We start from the raw sequence: 13,134 nt of genomic DNA, 5'->3' as shown, positions 1-13,134 counted from the left end.
GAGGGAACACTGGCTAGGAAGCGATTGGCATCGTGACTCGGATCTTTTAGTGTCTCAAAAGAGGAAATCTGAACCTTAGAAGAAATTTCCCAATATTTAAACAAAGGCAACTAACTTAATTTTGTTTCCCCTAAAAACTCCGCGTGGTTCAATAATAGTTTGAGCCAACAAAGCATGAGTAGGCAAGATGTAAGGTGGTCCTTGGGCCTCCAGGTTGGGGTTTCTGGGGAAGTACAGGATGGAGGTGATGAGTGGCTGGAATCCACTAGAGAGCAACAATCAGGATTGTTGAGAACTCTTAAACTGAGCTCTTGGTATCTTATTTTCTTCCATTTCGTGACTGCCTGGGAATAACGCATGCTATAGAATTATCTCAGTGGGCCCCAACAGCACCTCGGAGACCTTTACAGAGTCAAGAACTCCATTAAGACCTTCACATACCTGAGCGTAACTTGGGCGCTAAGAAAAATCAGGATTAATGTTCACTGGAAGTTAAATCCTGCTTTCTCCCCCTTAGAGAAAATCCTGAATGTTAGGAGAAGCGTGGATCAGCTGAGAAAGCTACAGGTTTTCTGTTCCAAAAATGCTTTTGTTGCTAATCAAAATTAGTCTAATTTTGAAATGATCCCATCATTAAAGAGTATTTCAACTGATATTGATTTGATGATACCTACAAACATCTTAGAATAAAGAGGACGGTGTTTTAGCATTATAAGGTGTTCTGATTAAGCCGAGACCTGCAAAATTGATGACATGAGCTCCCGATACCTCTTCATTCATTTTTTTTCTGCATGAAATAATTATGAATGCCTCACTCCATGCAATCCGCGTTTATTTTCTTTTCTACAGGGATGGGGGATGGCTGAATAAAGTGCTGGTTCTTTGCTCGTCTACCTTATGGCTCTAGCAATATCTTAATTAAGTCTAGAGTCAAGATAAAATATGTGTCCAAAGTACGTCTCTAATCCTTTCAAACTCGCAATTTTGATGTGTGATCCTGGGCCAACTCTTTAGAATGGTGTCTTTTATGTCAATAAATCTTCTGGGACGTGTCAGCCAGGACATTGACACCTTTGCTAGAAGGGAGGGCTGGCTCTCAGAGGCGCTGGAGATGGTGGGGACAATCTCAGAGGGGTTTCTCTGGATTCCCAGAGGCAAGCCCCTTTCCACACTGCCTACTTGGCTTAAATATTCTGTCCCTTTGTGCCCCCTGTCCTCTACTTGCCTGGCAGGTCCACCCTACTACACCTTGCCAAGCTCCACCCATCTAAGGTCCACATTGAAATCTACCTTTCTCCCAATCCAAGCCAACGCCAATCTTTCCCTTCTTCGTTGCTTCCAGAAGTTAACCAATGATGCCAACCATCTTGACATTCAGTCAAATTACCACAGCAGGTTTGTACCTTGGTTCATTCACCACATCTGAATATGTGAGAGTAGAGCCCATTCTCCATGAGACGTGCTCTCTGTGTCACTGTGTTGAAAAGGACAGACCAAATAGATCTCTGCTCTCAGGGCATTTGCGTTTGGGGGTGTGACAGGCAACAAGCAGTTAAGCAAATATATAATTCCAGATCATAAAATATGCCCTAAAAGTAAGGAAGAGGGCAGCATGACGGAAAGATCGGCAATGAGGAGCCACGTGAGGGAGAGCACCTTGGCCTCTTAAGAGGGTAGCTGTCAGGCTGAGCCCTATGAACGGGAAGAGAAAGAACGTCCCAGGAGGTTCACGGTGTTGCCTGGGGTCCACGCACAGGCTCTATCTCCTGGCTTGAGAGCCTGAGAGAACCAGATGGAATATACTGGTCCCATCTTAAGATAGGACTAACTCCCTTAAGGAGTTAGTCCATTTGGTCCAGATATAGGACATTTCTGTCTGAAGGGCTACATGAAGAGTCTCCGCAGACTCTTCGGATGCTGGCGTAGGGCTGAGCACCCAAGGGCGCCCTGAACATACCTGCTGGTTTAGCTGAAGGAGAGAAGGAATCCGGCTTCTCCCTACTTTCTAAAGAGGAACAGGATAAGAGTAGTTTGGCGTGACTGTCAATCCCGAGTGACAAAGCCTCAGTCCTAGGAGTCACCATTTTTCTGAGACTCACATCACTGGTATTTCACACAATCTGAAATGAAGCATAGTAGGTTCTTCACCATCAACTGGGAATGAAGGAAAACCTTTTGGCTCCTTTGCCATCATGTGTTTCTCCACCTTGACCTCCATGCCTTTCCAGAACATCTCTGGTGGCCCAGCCCTGAGGCCAGTGTGAGGCTCTGACACAGCGTGAGGCTGAGGCTTGGCTGGCCTCAAATAGTGTATGACTATTTGAGGCCACATCCCATTTTTCCCTATTAGATCAGCCCTTTGCTGGAGGATGTTGCTTGATTCTTCCTGTGTGCTCCAGGGGGTACAAGCAGGGCAGGCCAGAGGGTGTGTTTTCTAGAACGTCTCGCAGAGTTGACATTAGCCAGCTGGAGCTCCCTTTGGCCACAGAGGCTGTCAGATGACTATGGTTCAGGACATCCGTGGACTGAGCACCAGAATCAGAATGAGCGGTGGCAGCTGGCCAGGGCATCGTGCAAAGAGCCTTTTGTCCACTGCTCAAGGTAAGGACGTATCCAGCTCCTGGTCAGAGAGGATGACTTGGATCCTCTTGTTTTTCAGTGGATTTGATGAGGAAAGTCAGGGATACTAGGGCTTGGCTGTGACCTGGGACTAAACAGAATTTCGTGGGAAGTTTTGAACCTGCCGATGTGGCTTCAGATTTCACATGTGTTAGATGCTGGGAAACCTTTAGTTCTCAGCCTCTGGGATCCAGGCAATAATGGAAACCAGAATTCACACTCACCTACTTCTTGAGCTGCTAGTAAGGAATCCACCAACCAGGAGGGTCCATAGATCCTAAGAATGCTTCTCTGTGTCTTCTCTTTGTGGGCAGTCGCTTGGTTCTCTTCATTGTGCTTTGCTACCTTTGGGGAGAAGGTAAGGCCCTGCATTCTTAGGCCTTGAGAAGCTTTACGTTTCAAGCTGCTTCTCCCATTGTTGGTGACATGTTGTGAAGGGGGGAACCAGAGGAACCATTTCTTCCTCCGCCAGGAACATTTCAGAGAACATGTTAATTCTTCTTCCAACTTGTAAGAAATTATCGAAACGACTCCAGCTACGTCCATTTTCATCTGCATGTATGTAATGATTCCAAAATAGAAAGCGTATTTACACAAGGAGACTTCTCGTTGCTTGAGATTCTTTTGGTCTCCAAACATCCCAAGATAGAGCCCTGTGACTGTCAACTGTAATGTCCTCTAAAAGCCTCTCTGACACGCTGTCCCCACTTTCTCTGCCTACTTGAAGGAGGAACTCTTAATGCATGACAGATACCACTTTGGCTTTTGATTTCAATGGCTTTGCTGTTTATATTGAGTTTTAAAAAATAGAGCTTTGTGTTCTTGCTGATTTTATGAGTTCCAATCGAAGAAATACCTGAAGTGAATATTTTATGGTATGCAATGCACAATCCAGCACATAGGAAGGCTCGCGAATGGAAATTCAATTAAGCTCCAACCTCAGTCGGTGACTTTGCTCAAACCTCCCCTAAGCTATAATTACAAATCAGGGATAAGCCACCAAAATACTGTCCCTCCTTGGAGGATGGGTGCTGTATGGGACACTTCACTTTCCCAGGACAGATGTTTCTGACGAGCAGCCTGCTGGCTGCCCTGGGGAGAGACGTGTTAACAGGAGAAGACAATAGAAGGCCGAGGAAGAAATTCTCCTGGCTGGAGAACATGGCGGGCACCAAAGTATGGACGCGTGTTAGATCTTGCATGCCTGCCTGCTGAGGACAAGGATCTGCTTAGGAGGATGCCTACCCTGGATCCTAAGTGTTCCTGTGAGTCTTCATGACTCCTGGGCTCTGGCCGGCTGTCTTTCCTCACAGCAGCTGTGGGAACTGCAGACCAGATCCTGCAGTATGAATCATCCCAGCCTCAGGACCATGGCTCAGTGAGATGAGCCCAGGAATAACCAAGCCCCACCCCAACCCATTGCAAATCACTCTTCCCATGTGTACTGACCCACTTAGACTTCCAAGTACCAGTGTCTGCATCACTGTGCCTCAGGATTTTTGTTCCAGAAAAATCCTGCACATGGAAGTTGGGAGCACCAGAGAATGAATGCTCCAGAATCAATCCTTAACCAATGACTGTTGACAGTGGGATGTCCTCACCACTCAGATAGGGCTTCCCAGGATTTCCCATGGCTCTAGGCACCATTGCAGTAGCTATCTTGACAAAGAAGCCTTTGTTGCCTAAACTTGCCCTCCACTTATCAGCATCCCCTACAGTCTGATTCTTTTATCAGGGTCAGCTTCTGGGGAAACCAAATGCAGACACCTATACCACTCTTGAAAGTATCAACCGGACACCTGCTGGGCACAATGCTGGACCTTCATTCTTTCATTCACCACTCAAGAACTCATCTCCACCCTTTGTTAGTTCCAACAGGAAAGTCAGGTCAGAACACCCCCTTGTCACACAGAAACAAGGAACTTTAAAAGGAGAGGAGAGTGATTTCTGGAAGTGGGGTTACAAAAAGAACTGTTTCTTTTTAGTAAAGGAACCAATGAAGACTCCTGTCAGGAGATGATTACTAGGGTTTTGAAGGACTGGAGGATGCTGGAAAAGTAAAATATGATGAGTACAATCACAGAGGTGGGAATGTCCTGGGCTGGAATAGTGAATCCTGGGTAGGTGGTCTCACACAGTGGGATCACATGGAGGAATTATAAAGGGGAGAATTAGAGAACTGGGAAATAAAACAGGAGGAGAACATTAAGAAAACCCCAGAGGATGCTGGGCTTTACCCAGTCTGATGGAGAAATTCAGGGGCAAGATAAAGCATATATCAGTGCTGCACTTCTCTATGGAAATACATGGAAACAAGCCCTCCTCAGTCAAGCTGAAGACCCAAGCCATTCAAAGCCTTGGGGAAATAAAGAAGAAAAAATGAAAAGGTAAGAAATAGCTCAACTTGTCAACTCTGATGGGGAAAATGATCACAACATTGATAAATACTAGAGTAGAAATACAGAATTTGGAAAGAAAATAAAATGAAGGCAGCCTGGACCACTTACATCCACCATAATGTTGGTGCTCAGCCAGCCCCGACTCCCTGGTGGGTCCCCACCAACCTCCTGGATCCTCCCACAATTCTGAGTCCAGATGCCAGTTTTGCAAGCCTGAAAGCTGTCCCACTCTATTGTTAAGTGTATTTCAAAATCTCCCATTCTGGAGCTAATGGGAAGCCACGGCCCTGAATCCATTCTTAATTTGGGGAGAGGAATGAAGCCATCTAGGATAGAAGGGAGGACAAAGCCAGCTGTCTTTTCAAGGGCTCCTTCCCTCATGCTGCCTTGGCCTGGCTTCATGGAGTCTGCATACAAGAAATAGCTTAGTTTGTACAAGGCTCAACCTGTCTAGAATGTGACCCTCTGTAATGTCCCCAAGCATCCCAGCAGTGACTTCTGGGGGTGGTAATCTTACTGTATTAGACAGGGATCAGTGTTGGGTTAAAGACATTTTTTGTCTGTGAAACATTATTGGACTTTTTACTGAAATGTAAAATGCATATAGAAAAGTGCACAAATCACAAGTGTATACCTTAATAATTTAAAAAAATCAGTCAAATCAACACACAATTCAAGAAACAACATTAACACTGACGCCAAGGTCCGAGGAGTTTCAGATACTAAGGATGAGTATCCTGACTTCTGGATTGCTTATCTAGTGCTTAAAATAATTGTATGTGTGAATTATCTTTTACAGTTTCTACAAGTCGGGAGTTTGGAACCAGCTTGGCTGAGTGGCTGTGACTTAGGGTCTTTAGTGGGGTCACAGCCAATATATCAGCCAGGGGTGCAGTCATCTGAAGGTTAGACTGGGGCTAAAGAATCTACTCCTCTGGTGGTTTGCTTACGTGCCTGGCCATTTGGTGCTGACTGTTTGTGGGGGGCTTTAGCTTCTTCCCACGTGGACCTCCCTTCCAGACCCTGCAAGGAGGCAGCCAGCTTCCTTACAACATGACAGCCAGCTTCCTCCAGGCCCAGCTACCCCTTTTACCGCCTGCCTTTGAAGTGACATGGCATCACTTCCAGCAGATTCTGTTTGTTAGAAGCAGGTCACTAAGTCCAGCCAATATCCAGGGGGGAGGTAATTAGGCTCTGTCTTTTGAAGTGAGTGCAAAAAAACGTGCAGAAATATGTGAAAACCACCACAACTTATAACATCATAGATTAGTTTTATCTGTTTATATTTTCTGTACAGGAAGTTATACGCTATCTCAGACGGCATGTGCTCTTGCGTCTGCTTTCTCGCAGTCAGTGTCATGTTTGCGGATCTCATCCATGTGTTTGCGTGTTGTTGCAGTTCATTCTTTCTTATCGCCGTGTCAGATTCCACAGTACAGACATACCATAAAGTACGTATCTATTCAACTGTATGTAGGCAGTGTCCACCTCTATTTCTACAGCATTGCATGGAGAAACTATTTTTTAGTGTAGGTTCCTCTTGGGCTGTTCCTTGGTTGAAGGCTGACTCGTGACTTCTGTCTCATGGGGAGTTACCTTGTTGACCTTCTCTGGAAGGAAGATCAGGAAATGTGCCAGTCCTCAGAGAAGACTTCCGGGTCCTAGACTGGCTGAAATGAAGGCTTGGTCCTAGAAATTTTAGCACCTTGCCATTTAGGCAACATTTTCTTCTTTCTCTTTTCCCCCTTTTTGACAGAAAATGCCAAGAGGTTAATTGATCCTGACCATAGTCTGCGAACATAGCCAGAAGCCCTCCCCTTTGCATGCATATCCTTTAAGAGGTGGCAGCAGACAGGGTGCCAGGAAGCCAGTCATTTCTTAGACTCATCCTTTTACCTTAGAAGAGGCAGAGAGATAAGAAAATGGGTGTATTTGTGGGTGAACCATCCATGGGAACAAGGGCTCAGGACGGAAGGATGTGGGGTTGCCTAATGCTGCCTGGCTGAGGAGACAGGTCCTCAGAAAACATCCTCCAGGTGGCTGCCAAGTGACATCATCCCTGAAAGGTGACACTCCACATGGAGACTGACAGATGATTCTGACTCCTGAGAAGGTCCTGGCGGAGGTGGAGAAGATGTGGGGCATCAGAGCTAACCTTGGGGGTTCTTGCTTTCTCCCAGAAAACCACTCCATGGACTAGCACTTTTTAGCTTTATCACTTCTTCCCCTGGCCCATCTGTAATCTTCTAAGATTTCAGTATGGAAGTAGAGCAGATACTGTGTGTACTCTAGCCCGGCTCTTTTTCCTTCTGGGTACCCTTACCCAACGTCCACCTGCTGGAGCCTACACTTTGGTGCCTGGGAAGTTTCTCTGGCCCTTAGAGCCAGGACAGAAGTGGGGTTGTCGGTGTGTTCTCTACCCAGGAGGCATTCTAAGCCAAGAACTGCCAGGAGCAATGGATGAGCACCTCCACTCCCCTCACCTTCTCATGAGGTAGCTGGGAGGTGTGCATTCTACACTGGCTTCATCGTATGGAACAGTCCCTTCATCTGGGTAAGCTATACTCACCCACAGTGAAGCTTCCCTTCCTGTGGGAGAGACAGACAATAAATAAGTAAAGGTGGGCAACACGATGGTGTGTGAGGCAGAGGCTCTGGATGAGAGGGCACATGCATAAGTCACGGTTTCCCAGAGAGACCAGACCCAATAGAAAATAGGCACGTACTTGGACAGGGCTTTCTTATGAGGGACTGGTTCACACAATCATGGAGGATGAGAAGCCCTCTGACCTGTGCCTGCAAGCTGGAAGCCCGGGAAGCCATTGGGGGAGTTCGAGTCCAAGCCCAAAGGCCTGAGAACCAGGGGAGGCAAAGATGAAGTCCCACCTGAGTCTGATGGCTCCAGAACCGGGTGCACTGATGTCCAAGGGCAGGAGCAGATGGATGTCCCAGTTCACAGGCAGATTCACACTTCTTCTGCCTTTTTGTTCATTTGGGCTCTCAGCAGATTGGATGACGCCCACCCATGCTGGTAAAGATGATCTTCTTTACTCAGTCTACCGATTCAAGGGCTAATCTCTTCCAGAAACACCCTGATAGACACACCTGGAAATAATGTATTACCAGCTATCGGGGCAACCCTTAGCCAAGACCAGCTGACACATAAAACTGACCATCAAAGGCTACTTGAGAATGAGGAGCCAGGGAGAGCCTTTCTGAGCTGTTGAATTCCAAGATACCCAGCCAGGCCTGGTCCCACTGGGGCCCTCCTTCATGAAAGCATGGAGGTCCTCTGGCCCTCCATGCCACCTCCAGCCCCAGTCCCCGGCCCAGGGGCCCCAGTCATCATGGGCTGCCCTTCTTTCTCCAGGGAGGCCCAGATAAGCTAAGGACTGTGGGACCAACTAGGCTGGATCCTGTCACTGCAGCCTCAGGTTTGGGCTGTTCTCAGTAAGTCCCAGTTCTCACCTGGCCTTATCCATATTCTAAATTTGAACTTGATTGTTACAAGACATGAGCCACAGAACTCTGATAAAAATTGGGGAAGAATAACGTCCAACATTTATCAAGCAGTTACTATATGTCAGGCTCTACCTGGGACTTTAAAATATGTTCTTTCACAAGTATTTTATCTCTAGTGTTAGAGAAGGAAGTTGAGGTCCCGAGGAGCTGAATGACTTCTCTTAGGTGTCAGAGCTTATGCAAAGCTAGGATTCAGGCTCCAGACTCCAGGAACCCAAACCCAGTGGCCCCATGCCACATCACACGCTGTGCACAGTGTCCACCACTGCAGCGTCTTCTGAGGTCTCTTTGTTTTTTTACCCTCATGGCCATGTTGGGTAAGTCTTACTATTGAAGTCCTCATCGTGCCTTATTCCTCTGGGAAGCCTTCCAGGATAGCCATGCCAGAGCTGGAAGCCGAGGCCTGCTTCAGGGGGAGCCTCAGCTGGAAGGCAGCAGTACCATTAGAACATCTGGCCATTGTGCTTGTCTGGGTGCATGGGAAATGCTGGTCTGCAAAGAACTCAACCCTGGCTGGTTTGTGTTGGCCCCTCCTCAGTACCCCTGGCTGAGCATCCTCCAGAGCATTTCCACAGTGATAGTAACAACTATGATGATCACATCTTATTGGTCATTTTTTGGTGGCCCCCGTTCAGAGCTCAGTATTTTCTTTGTAATATCTCATGTTATTCCCCTAAAACCTGTTGCTCTGCAGTCAAGTCTGTTGTAATCCATTTGTTTTCTAAGGGGGGTGGGGAAGTGCACACCACTAGGTAAAAGCTCCATCCAGTATCAATAGCCTTTCAGATACTCAGAGGGCTGAGTCTTGGAATGGCAGTGGAGAACTTTCTAGACTTGTTTTGAACATTCTTTCTGTAATTCCTTGGAAATGTTCAACAAAGCTTGTTCCCTTTGCTTTCATCTGAGCCTGGCTTCTGTCAGTTTATGTTTTTCAAAGTTGCTGTCAATCCCTCACTTCTTGAATCAGTTAATTATCTACTTGACTGTCTGTTTGGGCAGAGGAAAACCCAAATTGCGTAGGATCTCGCCCACCTCTCTGCAAGTCAATGTGATAAACATTTACCACAGCCCTGCAGGCTTGCCCAACGTAGGAGCGGCATGGAAGGGGAGGGCTGGTCGCCCCGCTGGGAGACAGGCATGGGCCTTTCTGGGCTGCAGAGAGGAGAGTGGCATGTCAGTTGTCAGCTCCGGTCCTCACACAATCCAAAGGTGAGGAAGAGGCTGTTGGAGGTGCAAAGGAACACTGAGCTGTGCCCTGCAGGACAATATGTGCATAAAAGAGACCAGGTGCCTTTTCTCCTCTGTGGCTGGGAGCTTGATGTGTGTCAGTTCACTGGGTCCGGATGCCTGATGCAAAAACCAGGATTTATTGGGAGAGTCATAGAAAAGACCAAAGCATGTGAGAAGGACAGGAAAATTTGGGATACAAGTGACAAGCAATCACGGGCAGCTGCTTCAGGCAACCTCTGCTGGCATGAGATGAATGTCAAGTGTCCTTAGAGAGGACAGAAAGGGGAAGGTTGAGAGAGAGAAAGACAGAGAGACAGAGAGACAAAGAGAGAGATTCCTTGATGCCTGGAGCCCTTGCTTAGGGGAAAGCAGGGTCCCTTGGCTGGCTGAGTCCCCCGAAGAGGGCAATGCCACAAGGGGACTTCCCCAAAGGGCAAGCCTGGTGCTTTTCTCAGAAGATGGAGACATGGACGCCAGTGGGCACAATTAATGGTACCTGCTCCAGGACACAAGGGTCAAGGGCGCAGCCTCCCCACCTGAAAGAGAACACGTGTGAAGGGTCTGAATTTTTCTCTGACAACCAGAGCAAGACCAACAAGGGGATCATGAGCATTGGGCTTCTTCCAGGGGTTCAAAACCTTCCCCTCAGAATGCTGGTTCAGGGACAACTCTGCAGATGCAGCCAAGACTTCTCTGGAACATGGATGGGAGGCCGGCAGTGAGTTTAGTGATGTGGCGATTAGAGTCCACAGAGGGATGAATATGGAGATTCCTCACAGAATCAGACATAGAATCCCCACATGACCCAGCAGTTCCCCTTTGGAGTATTTGCTCAAAAGAATGGAAAGCAAGACCTTTAGCAGTTATTTCATTTAGGCACCAATGTCCACAGCAGCATTGTTCATAGTAGCCAAAAGGTGGATACAACCTAGTGTCCATGAGTGGAGGGATGGGTAAACAAAATCTGATACTTAAATACAGTGGAATATTAGCCTTAAAAAGAAAGGAAATCGTGACACATGGCACCAGATGGATGAACCTTGAGGACATGATGCTAACGGTAATAAATCAGTCACAAAGGGACAAATTTGTAGGATTCCACTTACACGAGTTGTGCAATTCATAGACATAGAAAGAATGGTATTTTCCAGGGACTGGGGGTGGAGGGGAATGGAAACTGTCTAATGAAGACAGAGTTTCAGTTTGGGAAGGTGACCTAGTTCTGGCGATGGATGGTGGTGATGGTTGCACGACATGGTGAGTGTACTTCATGCCCATGAGCCATACACTCAAAAAGATAAAATGGTCAATTTTGTGTTTTATACGTTTTACCACAGGAGAAAAGAAAAGACAAAGGAGAGAACGTGGGGCAGGATGCTTGGGTCCTGGTAGCAGAGACGTTCTAGCAGGAGCAGCCTAACTCTGGACCTGGGATCCTGCAGTGAGACTCAGACATCGGATGGGGTTTGTCCCGCTGGAGAGTCAGGGTGACGTAGTGCAGAGGTTGCTTTGGGGTCAGACACAAATAGATTCGAACCAGCCCCACATCCCAGTGAGCTGTATGATCTCAGACAAGCTGCCTGAACTCTGGGAGCTCCCCCTACCTGACTGAAAAATGGATGTTCCAATGGTTGCCATGCAGGGTGGGGACTGAATGAGACAAGGTTCCCCAAAACAGAACCCATGGGAAGCCCAGTAGAAAACAAACCAGGGCAGCAGATCAATACTGATTATAGGCAGATAAAGAATCACAAACGGCTCCGAGACATGAAAAGATGCTCAGATTCACTTATAACAAGAGGAATATGAATTAGAGCTACATTGTGATACCAACTTTGACCTACCAGAGCACAAACTCCAGCCCTTGGGGAGAATAGGAGACGGCCATGGATATTGCTGGTTTGGGGCAACATCATGCCTCCTTGTGGAAGGCAATTTGGCAATATTTATCAGAATGAAAAATAAACATTCTGGGTGAACTTACAACTTCGCTGTTGAGAATCTACCCTACGGATCTATGTGTGCCTACACAAAATGACTCATTTACAAGGATTCTCTCAGTGGGAAAAGTTGTAATAACAAAATACTCAATGGATACTTAATACAATATCCACTTAAGGAGCTTGTTTAAGTAAATGGTGTCGGAGTAGCACACCTGGAACAGTACACAGTCAGGTAGAGGAAGGAGGAAGTCGTGCAAAAGATAGAAGACGATGCATAAAACAATGTGCACAGTCAGCTCTATTTTTGTAAGAGAGATGAGGAAGTCAAAAAGATAGATCTGTACTTATTTCTTTTTGCCTAAAGAAATGCTATGAGGATAAACAAGAAAGTAATACAGGTAATTTCTTGTAGGTGAAAGGGTCAGGGTAAAAGTGAGACGCTCTAGGTACACCTTTTTACATAAATTCTAAGTTTTGAGATCATGCTGATACATTACTTATTTAAAGCACTTTAAAGAGAAAAAAGTGTTAAAAAAATAAACTTAAAGACCTCGGAAATTTTACTGGAGACACAAAAGAAGCCTTAATGAATGAATTGACTGTAGTCCTAGAGGGAAAGGTTCGATGCTCCAAAGTTGTCACTTCCTCCCCAATTCATTAGTTCTTTCAACCAGCAACTGAGTGTAAACAGTCTGACAAAGTTATTTGAATGTCTATGTGGAAAAGAAAACATTCTAGAATTATCAGGAGACTTTTGGGGAAAAAATGAGAGGTTCGTGTTATCAAGATGTACTGTTAAATAGAGTAATTCGAATGAATTTGAAATACAGTGATTACAGTGTGTTATTACATAGGAAAAGACAAATATATCAACCATAACAAGATAGAAACTGGGTACTGACTCACATGCCTACCTGAAATTTTAGAGTATTATAAGAACTCATTAAACTCCGCAGCAAAGAAACAAACAATCCAATCATGAAATGGGCAAAAGACATGAAGAGAAATCTCACAGAGGAAGACATTTACATGGCCAACATGCACATGAGAAAATGCTCCGCATCACTTGCCATCAGGGAAATACAAATCAAAACCACAATGAGATCCCACCTCACACCAGTGAGAATGGGGAAAATTAACAAGGGAGGAAACAACAAATGTTGGAGAGGATGTGGAGAAAGGGGAACCCTCTTACACTGTTGGTGGGAATGTGAACTGGTGCAGCCACCCTGGAAAACTGTGGGGAGGTTCCTCAAAGAGTTAAAAATAGACCTGCCCTACGACCCAGCAATTGCACTGCTGGGGATTTACCCCAAAGATACAGATGCAGTGAAATGCCGGGACACCTGCACCCCAATGTTTATAGCAGCAATGTCCACAATAGCCAAACTGTGGAAGGAGCCTCGGTGTCCATCAAAAGA

The sequence above is a fragment of the Canis aureus genome, chromosome 1 (genome assembly GCF_053574225.1).
Source record: "Canis aureus isolate CA01 chromosome 1, VMU_Caureus_v.1.0, whole genome shotgun sequence".
In the NCBI taxonomy this organism is placed as follows: domain Eukaryota; kingdom Metazoa; phylum Chordata; class Mammalia; order Carnivora; family Canidae; genus Canis; species Canis aureus.
Note: the sequence above shows the minus strand (reverse complement) of the source record.